Source organism: Augochlora pura, chromosome 8 (genome assembly GCF_028453695.1).
Source record: "Augochlora pura isolate Apur16 chromosome 8, APUR_v2.2.1, whole genome shotgun sequence".
NCBI lineage: Eukaryota > Metazoa > Arthropoda > Insecta > Hymenoptera > Halictidae > Augochlora > Augochlora pura.
Window position 1 is genome coordinate 3611035 of NC_135779.1, and position 12398 is coordinate 3623432.

The 12398-nt window shown below is 44.5% G+C and overlaps 1 protein-coding gene across 5 annotated transcripts in view; it reads right to left on the reverse strand.

Moving 5' to 3' along the window:
* Positions 1–12398, reverse strand: part of LOC144474146 (early estrogen-induced gene 1 protein) — a 71896-nt gene that overhangs the window by 20493 nt on the left and 39005 nt on the right. The gene's annotated exons all lie outside the window — the stretch shown is intronic.

Consider the following 12398-nt stretch of genomic DNA (forward strand, 5'->3'; position numbering starts at 1 on the left):
GCGACCTGCATACAGCGCTTTTCATTGCTCTAAAATTTGCGTTTCCACGATCAGTTTGGATGATCCAAGTTTCACTGTATATTGTTATCGATTTCTATTACGATATATGCGTGAATAAAGAGATTCGTGAAAAGATTTCTTACGGAAAGATTGTTCTAATTTCAGCAACCGTAAAGGAAGAAATCCGGAGCAGGTGATTTCCATTCGGAAAGTTCGTCCCATGAAGACAGATAATAGAGAACGATCGGAGGAACCACTAAAATGCATACAATGAAAGTTAATCGTGTATCGAGAGGTTAAGGTGTTACATCGCTCGGCTCGCGATCGCAGAGAATCTGCGGCCTCGTTTTCGTCCGATCAATCAACAGCCGCGAACAATCAAGCACGTTCGATCAAACTTCGCGATAGTGTGCACACGGTGTCTGTGTCTCGAGGCACGTAACAATATCCTAGCCACCGAAGATTCCCAAGGCGAGGGGGGGCCCCCGAGAGAGAATCGTGCTTTGGGAACGATCTCGGGAAAGTTTTGCCGAATCGACGCCAATCGCCGTTACTTTCACCGGAGTCACCCGGTATACCTCGCAGACCACGAACGACTGCGAGAGTTGCATTAGCCGTGGGCAAGGCTGCTCCAAGGCTGTCCGGATTGTGTGTCATTCGCGGTCTCGCAATCCAGTTCAGACTGAAATCGTAGGCACAGTCACCGGGCCCCGATCTCGTGCACCTTGCTTTTCCTCGGCCGAACGCGTGCCCCGTTTCTGGGCCGCACTTTCACGGATCTCGGTTTCCGCGGCGCTGCGCCGAGCTGATAACGTTCGCCTAAGCTGCCCTTAACGCCCCGTAGTTGCAACGATCGGCACGAATACTGTATGTATTCCTTCGTGTCGCATACGATTGGTTCTCCTTTGAGCAGACGATACAGTATTTCATCGTTTGTTTGGTGCAAACGATGTTCATTAAATAAATCGTAAAACACGTTTTATGTTTCTGTTTTATCTCTTATAATCTACGTTTTACGTTCTACGTTTTAGAAATACCTGCGTAGTATCTTATGTTTAACCCCCGGAGTACTGCAGCACGGAGTCCTGTGCCGGAGTCATTTCTGATTCACACCGATACTTCACTAATACACATGAATGTTTACTCGAGCGCCCCGGTAATATGGCTCCGCCAGTGTCGACCGTTCGAGCTCTTGACTTTGACTGATTGTATATTGTTGGGATATATTTAAGGTGAGGCCGGTGTAAACATTGGCGGTCTCTCTGCTACTAACACAGACAACTTCGGTACTGTATACGTTACAACGAGTCACGAATGGCTACGGCGTAGGAAACGGAGGGTTAATGTCCCAGGCTTACATTTTCAGCTTTGAATTTTATGTGCGTGTACTATTTAAACTGTTGATCATCGTTAAGTAGCAAGATCAAATAAATCTTAAAACAATACCATTACGTTTCATGCTGTTTCTTAAAACTCTAACAGTTTTCTCTCAAAGATACCGATCACCGTCTCATGCTATTCTTGAGAATTAGCAGTTTATTGAGAACGAATAAATTTAGTAATGGAAGAATAGCCGCGAATTGGAAGATCTAATCTACCTAGCCCGTGCTTCGGTGATTCGATAGTCGTTGTTGAGAAGAAACAGATGGCTGAAATACGGCTCATGATCCACAGCTAGCGCTACTCAGCGCCCCAATAACCGATGACTCAATACTGCATCACGACGAATAACTACGCTGTTTCTGTCCAAGCGAAATATGAAACGAACGCTCCAGTTACGTTCTATGAATTATTTTGATCTTCTCGAAAGAAGAATAGATCAGGTTCTTACAAAGGAAATTAAAAAGGCTGGATTGAAATGTTAGAAGAGCGATAAGAGTTTTCACTTGCCGCACAAGCGGAGCGCAATCGAAAATGTCCTCCAGACATATTTCTAAGAATCTACGAGCTTGTAGGATCGCAAGGACCAGGCTCGACCCTGTTTTCGTAAGCGGCGAGGATGACGAGCGAATCCAAGGCCTGCCAGTTCGTCGGGGATTCACGGGATCGACGTTTTTTTTTCTGGATGGCGTAATCCGGACTTCCCGGCGACAGCCTCCCGCAGCTATTACTCGATTAAGGAATTCGATTATCCCGAGGCGGCCGCAGGATAGTACGCGTGGCACTTCAAAGCGAGGGAGTGTTAACGAAAACCGCGGCCAACACTTACTCCGTCGGGCGATCGTCGATCCTTGCGATTCGTCGAACACCAAGCTAGTCGGACTGTAAACTTTTGTCCGGGGATTACGATTACAGCGAACGAGGTACTCTAAAATGCGATCGAAATCTGTCGACTACTTTGGACATCAGTATCGCGCACCTAATCTATTTTTATTTCGTTTCCGAGGTGACGTAATTTTTCAGGTGTATTTCTACTTCTTATGAAACGATGGATAAAAATAATACTTTGCATAAAGCAGACATTAGTTCTGAACTGCTTGCAATACGATTTCTTTCACAGCTGCGTCGAAGAGCATTCTTTCATCCTGAGTAATCTTCCTAATTGGTTGAAAAAATTATTATTTCTCGTTTTTTTTCTTTTGCTAACAGATTCGTATTTAATACATAATGCAGAAAATCTTCAACACGAGTCTGACTTGTTACAGCTACGCTGCGAATTTCTATGCAAATACTGTACTACCATAAGCGCATAAAATCCGTGGTCTAGTCGTAGTGCAAGGGGTTAACGACGGATGACCCACTGGTCTCAGAATATCAATAGAAAATCTGAATGGAACTGGCCCCTGTCGGTCACAAAATCCGGGTTGCACTTCGAGAGTTCCTCCGACGAATTCTACGCCAATCGTCCGCTTGCAGAATAATCCAATTATCGGAGAGCTTTCTCGATTTCGAGAGGGCAGGATCGAGTATCCAAATGGTTTGCGATCGCTTCTCGACCGAGGGGCTCTGTTTACTCAGCGTCGGAGGAACGGATCAGGCCTATTTTCGTTTGATTATAGCTCCGCCGGCTTAACATCCGGTCTAATCGCCGAGTAAAGGTGAATCGATAACCCCGACGCCGAATTTCGACGCCTATTTTCGACCTCACCTTGCGCGCGAACCTTCGCAGTGAATCAGGCGATAATTCGTCGGAATTGATCTCTCTCTCTCTCTCTCCCTCTCTTACCCTCTCTCTTGGTTTCCCGCCACCCACGTTGGTTCCGTTTCTTATGAAATATTCGACGTTATCGCTCCCTCCACCTATTCAGCCCAATAAATTACCAAGCCTTATCCAATGGTAAATCTAATTTCCCGGAACCGCAATATAACGATCGTTTCGGATCATTCGGAGATTGAACGAACGATCATTTTACTGTGACTACTGAGTACGGGAACTCGCGATATCTGCAACTTTTCGGAGTAATCGAAAATCAACACTCGAGAGATTAGGAATAAATTCTAAGAAATCGATATCGATGCTTGTCTGCGCAATGACGCTCTTCTTCGAATCCAGGATTGTCTTGTTACCGATTGTACTGTCATGTTACAGTAATCAATAAGCCACGTTGTCAAATTTGATCGACACAGTTGATTCGACGCAAGCATAATAAGGTTGAATATGTTCGAAGACTTCGATCGGGACCAGCGAATGTAATTCTTATTTGGTAAATTCAGACGAGAAGTTCTCTCTTTTCTACCAAATGGATCCGGCGAGCCTAACCGAGTGCGATGGACGTGACTGCGATTTTCCCTCGATCCAAATATTCGAGAACCCCGTTGAAACGGGGGTGGAACCGTGAAGAGAAGTTCGCTGTCGAAAAGATTTGTAGTTTGCCGGTTGAAAAAATCGCAAAGTTGACCTAAAATACGGCAGCCAATAAGTAGTCCCGAACGCGAGCTAGTGACACGAACTCGAAGCGGTAAATTCCGTCGACGAGGAGAGCTGACCAACAACGGCACACTCGGCCCGTTAACTAATGGCACGATAGTTTGTCAAGCTGCAGTGCGGGACACTGTCACCGGCCAGCAGGTTTATCGCCGGCGATTACCGGGCTACCATCGAGGAATCCTGATCGGGGCGGCCGTGCTCGGACGAGACTGCGCTGCCAATGTGAAAAACGCTCCCGAACGCGCTCGCGATTAATTCGCCCTCGAAGGAAAGTTTAACACTATCGCCCCCGGCGACGGTTCGCTAATGTATAATAATCACGGCTTACGGGCGAGCGGATCTTTTCCAGGTTTTTTCCTCGTTTCGTTGGCCGCGAGAGGAAGGACACTCGCCTTGGCCGCCAGCCAATGGGAGCCGATCGGCGCGGCGAAACGAGTTCGACCGGCGATGCTACCATAACAGAACAATGCACGGTAATCCGCGCTTAATTGACAAGTAGTTGGGTATACCGATTTCTGTAATTGGCTCGAAGCTTTCTGGTTCCCCTGGACCTCTTTTCGTTTCTCACCTCTTCCTTAAAGGCGGGGCCTTTGCCAGCGGCGTGCTATCGAGCTTGTCGATTCAACCAACGCTGATAGAGAAATTACCGGAGAAATCCGTTCATGGTTCGTTTAGGAAAAAAATCTTAAAGCAATTAAAAATATACTGAATAGATAGGAAAATTACTGCGACAATAGATTCGTAGTTCTTTTGTAAAAATCATTAAGGAATTAAAATTACTTTTGCTTTGTTAACTTTAATTCTTCCTCTTCTTCTTTTGCTAGGTCAGTGCTATCATCTAAAACCTTATTCTTCGAGAATTACTGCGATTGACACACGTTTTACAGGGCATTTTAATTCTTTCACGACAATAGCGGTTAGATAGACATATTTGCAATTAATGTTACTAAAATATATAAATCGATTGGATTAAATTGGCAAAATTCAAAATTAAACAGAATTGATAAAATAAAATAAGAATTAAATTAATAGGATCAAATTATTTTAATAGAATTAGAAATTAAATTAAATCAAGTTAAATTCAATCAAATCAACTGAAATTCTATTAAATCAAGTTAAGTTCAATTAAATTAAGTTAAATTCAATGAAGTAATTAAGTGCGCCGACAGTTGAACAAGTGGAAACAAGTTTCGAAATGCATTGCAGGAAAGAACACCGTACAGAGGATCGCGACCACGTGTTCTGCGGTTGTGTTGTCGAATCCGGAGCGAGTTATCTCGCGAGTCCACGATCGGAATGCAGAATCGCGTTTCCCGTGTCGGTGCACCGATTCCACGCGACAAAACCCGATTCAGGAAGCGGATCGGCAAGAAACGTGGCTGCAGGAAGGCCGTTTCGCAACCGGAATAACACAAGTAACTGTAAAACGCGGCGTGCCTCTGGTATCGGGGGTTCACCTGGCGGTTTCGCGACCCTGCGCCGCATCTAATTCCGTCGAGTGCCTCATTATCCGCCTCCGATTTAATGAATCCCCTCGCGACAACCGATCCCACTCTTCGCGAACGTTCCCATTCATTTGCAATCGTAGAATGCGCGCGGAAAAAAAGAAAACGTTTCTATAGGCGGGGTGTGCTCGTAGCGGGAAAATTCGTGCTGCCTTTTTTACCAAACTCGCATTTTTTCCGGGACTAAAAAAAAAAACGCTTCTATCGATTCACTGCAAATCGAGCGATAATTCAAAAACTAACTGGGACATGACGCAAACACGACTTGCGTCATGTCCCGTGATCTCTCTTGGAACGTCATGGTGTAGTAGTGTTTGCACAGAAGGCTGTCGTTTTGTTGGCTGTGCACGCGGAACGCTAGATTTATGTCTTATGATCGATCCGATAAAATTGATCTATTCGAAATGAATTCGTCATAAATTATAATAAAGAAAGCAGTCTACTTATCATCAGTATGGGCATCTGTTATTTTATCTTAAGTTTAAGTCTACGATAATGTTTTACATTTATTTTATAATTATTTTATCTGTCGGCTAATCCGTTTTAAAAGATGTATTGTTTGCGAAAGGGTTTGCATTTGTTAAATTCCGATAGATAATTCAGACAAGGTCAGATTGGAACAATGCGGGACCTGCTGCAATATTTTCGCAAGCAGCTTGCTGCGTTCCCAAGCGACCATATTTCCGTCAAAAACCGGTCGAGGTAAACTCGGTAGAAATCGGAGATCGGATCCCGGGATCCTAAAGATCGCCCGTTCGCCAGGTGTCTCTTCTCCCAAGATCCCAAATCTCCAGCTGTTGCCTAGACCTCCTAAATCACGGAACATAATCTCCGAGGGTTTGTTAACGAAACTCGAGGGGGCCGAAGATTACGGTTTTCTTTGAGCGATCCTGATTCTTCCTGCGAGGATTTCTAGGTGGTCACAGACAATTGAAAAACGTCACCGGTATTTTCAGCGCAACAATTTCCGGCTCGGAGGTAGGCGAAGCGCAAAATTCAAAATTGGCCGCCTCGCCATCGACGGTAAACTGGCCGTGAACTCCGGAGCTCGCCGACCGTCGCGACGTTATTATGTCATTTCGCGTAATCGATGCCTGCCCGTGCGAGAAGAAACGGCTCGCGCGACGGTCAAACTCGTCTAACGGAGTTCGCCAGGAGACAACCCCTGGTGGACGCACCTAAGCGCGTCAAGCGCGTAAAAGTTTCGCGCCGTTCTGGCGGAAGCTGCGAGGAAATTTGCGTCTCTAACGAATCTATTATAACCACGGAGAATTAAAGTGATTGAGAATCCTGAAATGAGCGCTGCAATTTTCTCGGAACTTTTGCGCGCTATCCTCACGATGCGACGCGAAGGTTTGCGTCCGAGATGATTCAGAAACTCTTTACGTCCGTACTTATATAATTTTCATTTTTACGAGTTGAGTGCAAGCGTGAAATCGCTTGCCCAATTATTACTAGACAGCGCATTACTAGACGCATCTTCACTGCGGAACTAAATTGTAAGAGAACGAGAGTTAGATGAAAATGTCTTTCCTCTTTTCGCAACGGTAACGAACAGCATTCTTAAATTGTGTCAACGTCTAAAAGTCGCGGACTAATTATTATACACAGAACGTGTATTTCGACGTGAACGTGACTAGTGTAAATCGTGAATAATGTACGCAAAGTGGCCCGCGGGTCACCGAGTGACCCATTTGATAATTTCACAGGTATATTATAATTTTGAACTCCTACGTTTAAGATTTAAAAGCATGTTGTAATTATTTTTTTTCCAATAATAATATTAAAATAAAAATGCTACTTGATCAGAAACATCTTTCTAATAGTCGTGCTTTAGTTGATTTTGACATGTTGGCAAAGGAGAGGTCTGTTCTAAAACATCCGTTCGACAATGAACGTGTTAAAAATTATGGTTGATATCTCTGGCCATATGGCGACAGTATAGTTAAGAGGAACACATTGCAGCAGACTGCGAACAAGACCAAATCGAGCCGCTATCGAAAAGGCAAATATCGACGGTGTCGCGCAATTCCGAGCCGACCAGTTTCCACGAGCCGGTTCGAACAAGGCGCTCGATCTCGACGTCGATGTCGAACGACATCTTGGGAATCCGACGAGCTACTCTCCGTAACAAGATCCACGACTCCCAAGAATCGATTTTACGCTGGTGCGAGCACGATCGCGAGGAAAAACGAACCGAACCCGTTGCAACTCTGTCGAACCACGATTTTGCAACTGGTTTTTTTCTTTCCCCGCGACAGGCAACCAACCACGATATCGCACCGTACAAGATAGTAGCAGGTAATTCCTGGTGTCGCCGTATTTGATTAGGCGAACATGTGCGTGCGCTATGTTGAGCAACGTTGAATCCCTCATTAAAGGGGGACAATGGTCTTTTCACGGAAAAAGATACCGATGTTTGCATTTTTGTTGCGGCACGTGTCACCGTTATTGATCCCCGATTGCGAGAGAGTAGTGTCGTTCTTCGTTTTCTTTATCAATCTGGAGTGATTAGTAGACCGCATTTACTAATTTCTAGTATTTATTCATTCGCGATGAAAAGACACTTTCAAAGATTCCGTTATCGGATCCTCGTGTGCACGAGTCACTAGGTAAAAATTACAGAGACTACTATTGGACGAGGTTTCACAGATAACGTTAATTGCGTCGGTCGTTGTATTTGAATCCTTGTGTCTGATATGAATGCACCGTACATTCTAATTTTGTAGAAAACAATCTTTGAGAGCGATACATATTATCTCGACCTCTCGAGAACCTCAATTTTTTGTCCCAGAACCGACAAGGGTCTTACACGTGACGCATTTTCTACGACCAGTGTTGCATCACGGGCACACCATTCTATATTTTATTGTATCATATTTCGTACGTTCAAAAGCAATCTGCAAAAGCGATTTGATCTCCGAAAAACGTTAACTGTTTTATCCCGCAGCTGACGAAATTCTGTACGTGACTGGGAAATACACTTTCTGCGGCTGGAAACATTGCATCGCGAGAATATACTATTCTTTTGTTGTATATTTTAAAAGCGATTCACTGCGACTGGAGTTTTAGGTAGAAGTGTCATTGTTTTATCCTAGAGCTGGTTCAGCCCGGGTTGCATTGTTTGCGACTAACTTCCTTCCCTTCTTTATGATATTTCACGGAACGAAAAGCGATCTGCTTCGACTCAACTGCCACCACTTTTCTGCTGTCTGTTCGAGTGTTCAAACGTTTCGCTCGTAACGGCGTACCTCGTTTATAAAATATTCAAGTAATTTAGCGAACAAAGGCAACGAGCGACTTGATCATGAATTCTGTGGCTGCAATTTGAAACAGTGGAAACTGCTTTCGAGCTACTGGAATTATTAAAGAGAAATTAAATTCCCAACGTTTAGCGCGGCAAACATAGGAACCTTTGCTGAGCGTGAAGATCCACAAACATTCAACAAACTTCCGATTGCAAAATATTAATAAGCGGGAGTTTTAGTAAAATTCAGATGTCGAAACGATATACAATTATTAAAAGAAATCTAAACCACATAACTAAATCATATACTAACGACTAAAATGTCACGATTGTAAAGCTAGAACTAAAACTAAGGCTTGAAGACTAAATTTATCGGATGAGTCTATTTGCGTGTGCAAATTTGCAAAGAACAATGTTCGAAAACATGATTAGAATTTTAATATTCATTCTCATGCGTTCTATCTATTTTTAATTGCACTGTTTGTGCAATTCTTTCAAGTGGGGATCAAAGTTGAACGGTGTTTCATAACAATTTCACCTTACCCATACGGGGCAGCCGTTTACAGCTGATACAAGTCTGTAAGACGGAAGGGTAGAACGAACACTTGACCCGAAGAATGAAGATCAATTTTGACCCAGCCTATGGCCGTAAACGGCCGAATTGATTCCAGCGTGGAAGACGTTTGTAAAGGGAACCGCTCGGTTCCGTCGTCCGCGTGTCGACGTCGAGGGTCGAGACGAATGGGAATTCATTGAGATCCGGAGGCGGGGGCGAACAAATGTCGAGCGATAGGTCGAGAAGGTCGGGAAACGGGTCGGATCCCGGTTGATTTCCGAGCCGGGACTGCGGAAGCCGAAAGAATCGAGGGACAAGCTGTCGGGATCGGGGGGGATCAGGAATCCGCGACGGATCGCTGCAAAGATGCCCGCAGAAGATCGGGATCGAGCCGAGCCGGAAGATTTCGAGTCGGCTCGTCAAGGAGGACCATTATCGAGTTGAGTTCAATCGAATCGCACGCGTCTAAATTGCCGAAGGGAAATGCCTCGGCGGAAGAGCCGTTAGACGGCAGGCAGGGTCAAAGCGGGAAAAGAAACGCGGCTTCCGTCGGCGGAACACGTGTACGCACTAATAATAAGACCGCGCTAATTATAAGCCGACAATTAACCGAGACCTTCTCTCCGCGGCGACCGCCACGCCGCCGCGACGAGCCGAGCCAAGATCAAGCGCGCTTTCGAAATAGTCGCGAGAAACGGATTCGCTCGAAATCCAATACACACCGCCGCGGTAAACAATTTAACACCTGATCGATCCCGGCCGTCCTCGTTAGCGGGACTAAACGATCGGCAACGGGACGCTTCGGCGCTCTGCTCACCCTTTTATTATGACAATTAGTCGAATCGATGATCCTAGATTGTTATTTTTATTTCGGTGACCACGGTCACTTGGCACTACAATGTTGCAATACGCCTCCGCGGAATTTGTACTAATTATACTGAGAGTTGTTTGTAACTTGTACGGAATTATACTAACCGGTATCTACAGTCGATGTAATCTACTAAACACGCACGTTCCGAACTTCATTATTTAACCAACGAAAATAAAAGCGGTTTCGATGAATTCTGAGAGACAAGAGTTCTTATCTATTTCTGGTCTCTAAAGTCAGATAGCCTTGTTAATTGTGAACAAACTGTGTCACAACGAATCTAATGGATTTCTAATATTCTTAAGGCTAGTATGAATCGCCTGGAAATGGTGTACTTTTTCTGAAGCATGTCACGTATGGGATATTCTATGTACAAACGTAATTTCCATAGGGGCGAAGTCTCCCGTCCCCGTAATGACGTCCATCGAATCTCCGCATGGATTTACATTGATTCGCATATAGGAGATCGTCGCATCGCGGTTATCGAGAACGTGTTTTCTCGTCGCGTTATCAGCCGTTATCTCGAGCGACCACGAGCCACGCTAATTATCGGTAACGATGGTCACGTGCCGCATTGTTCGAATACAACGGACGCCTCGTTGCCGAACGTGGCAGTAATTACCATCGCTTAAGGTGCACACGGCTCACCGGCTCGCACATTCTCACAAGAAGACACGTGGATGATCGTTCCAGCAGCCGACAGCGATGCTTACGCGTTATTAATTTAAGGTAACAATTGATCGTGTGAGACATTGTTGTCCTCTTGGTTCGCACGAGCACCGCCGGCTGCGAACCTTTCTCACGACACTTTCGCGCTCGTCGACCGTTGGACGTACGAATTTTGCATTCTTTACTTCATTAATGCACCAAAAAACAATGTCAATGATAACGATGATGCTGGCTTCAGGAATTCGAGACGAACGAGAGTTTATTTTCGGATATGTCAGACTATCAATGACTTGAAACTCTATCCAAGTCTCTTTTCAATTTAGAAACACCTTTGTAATCGTTGCTGTACACTCACGATTTGGAAAATCTTCTAATAGATAATATGTAATAATAACAAAAAAATAGTTAAACAAATTATTTATTTCGTATTTCTTATTTGCAAATAAAATGCTATTTTTTTATTTGGATGCTGTCCAAAGTACTGAGCTATAAAAAATTGCAAAGGTTAGCAAATAGGATGAACGAAGAATTGATATTGACAGTCCGATACGAAAGCCGAATATATATTTATTTTTCAAGAAGCTACAAGTTTGCACGTGTACATGGACAACTCGTGGATTAGCGTTTCGAGTTCGGAGAACGGAACTAGACATCGATAGAGAGAGAGATAAGAACAGTGTTAGGTAACTGCAAGCATTACGCGAATGTCGTCGAGGCGCAGCACTGTCTGCCTATTTCCAGAAGTGGCAAATATTTGCACTCCACCTTCACGACTCGATACCGTCCGATTAAATATTTCGCTTTGTTACAGCCGGCACCAATAATTGACAATTATTGTCTCGCTGAACGGACATATTTTATCTGCGAGCGATTAACCATTGAAACCGAATCGTTAACTGCAGCCCTGAATTGCGTTTCGTTCAGCCAATTAAAAGTATAATAAACGTACCGAGTTACGGCAACGTTGATTCAAAGTTGCGCAGGGTAAAACTGAAACTAAAAAGCTAAAATTTATCGCAGTGTATGTCATCTGCAATCTTTCACGTTCCAAAAATACTAAAGATATCATAAAATTCGTCAAACGATCGTAATCGTTTCTAGATAGCAAACAATTATTACTGTACTCGTCGAGATTCGGGTTGATTTACCGATTTCATAAACGAATAATAGTTCATTCACAAATAATAAAAGTGACACGATTGACATAAAGTCGTAAAAATGAATATTTATCCGTCTGTATAAATGAATAAGTAAATAACTGATAGATAAGCTGAAGCAGCTCCGAGCGAAAATGCCGAGAAGGAAAGGAGTCTCGCAGCGTTCCACTTTTGCAGGCACAGCTTCGAATTTTGAAAGTGGATTTTCCGCGCGGACGCGCATCAGATCCGAGCCGGCAATTAGGCTAGTTCTCGGATCAGAGAGCCGAAGACATTCCTTCCGGCGAGCGTGGACACGCGTACGATTCCGAGCGGATCGGCGCTCGACACGGCCGATGCTTCCGGGCGAAATTCCGCGTGCACAGCTCGTTCCCGTAGTTTTGCGTAACACCCGTCGATTACAGGATACGTAACAACAATACGGAGAGCGGAACGCGAGCGGAGAAGGAGCGAAACGCGAGCCGGTGGAGGAGCGGAACGCGCGAGGAAAGTCCTGATCGAGAAATGCTAATCAAGATCCAACGGTTG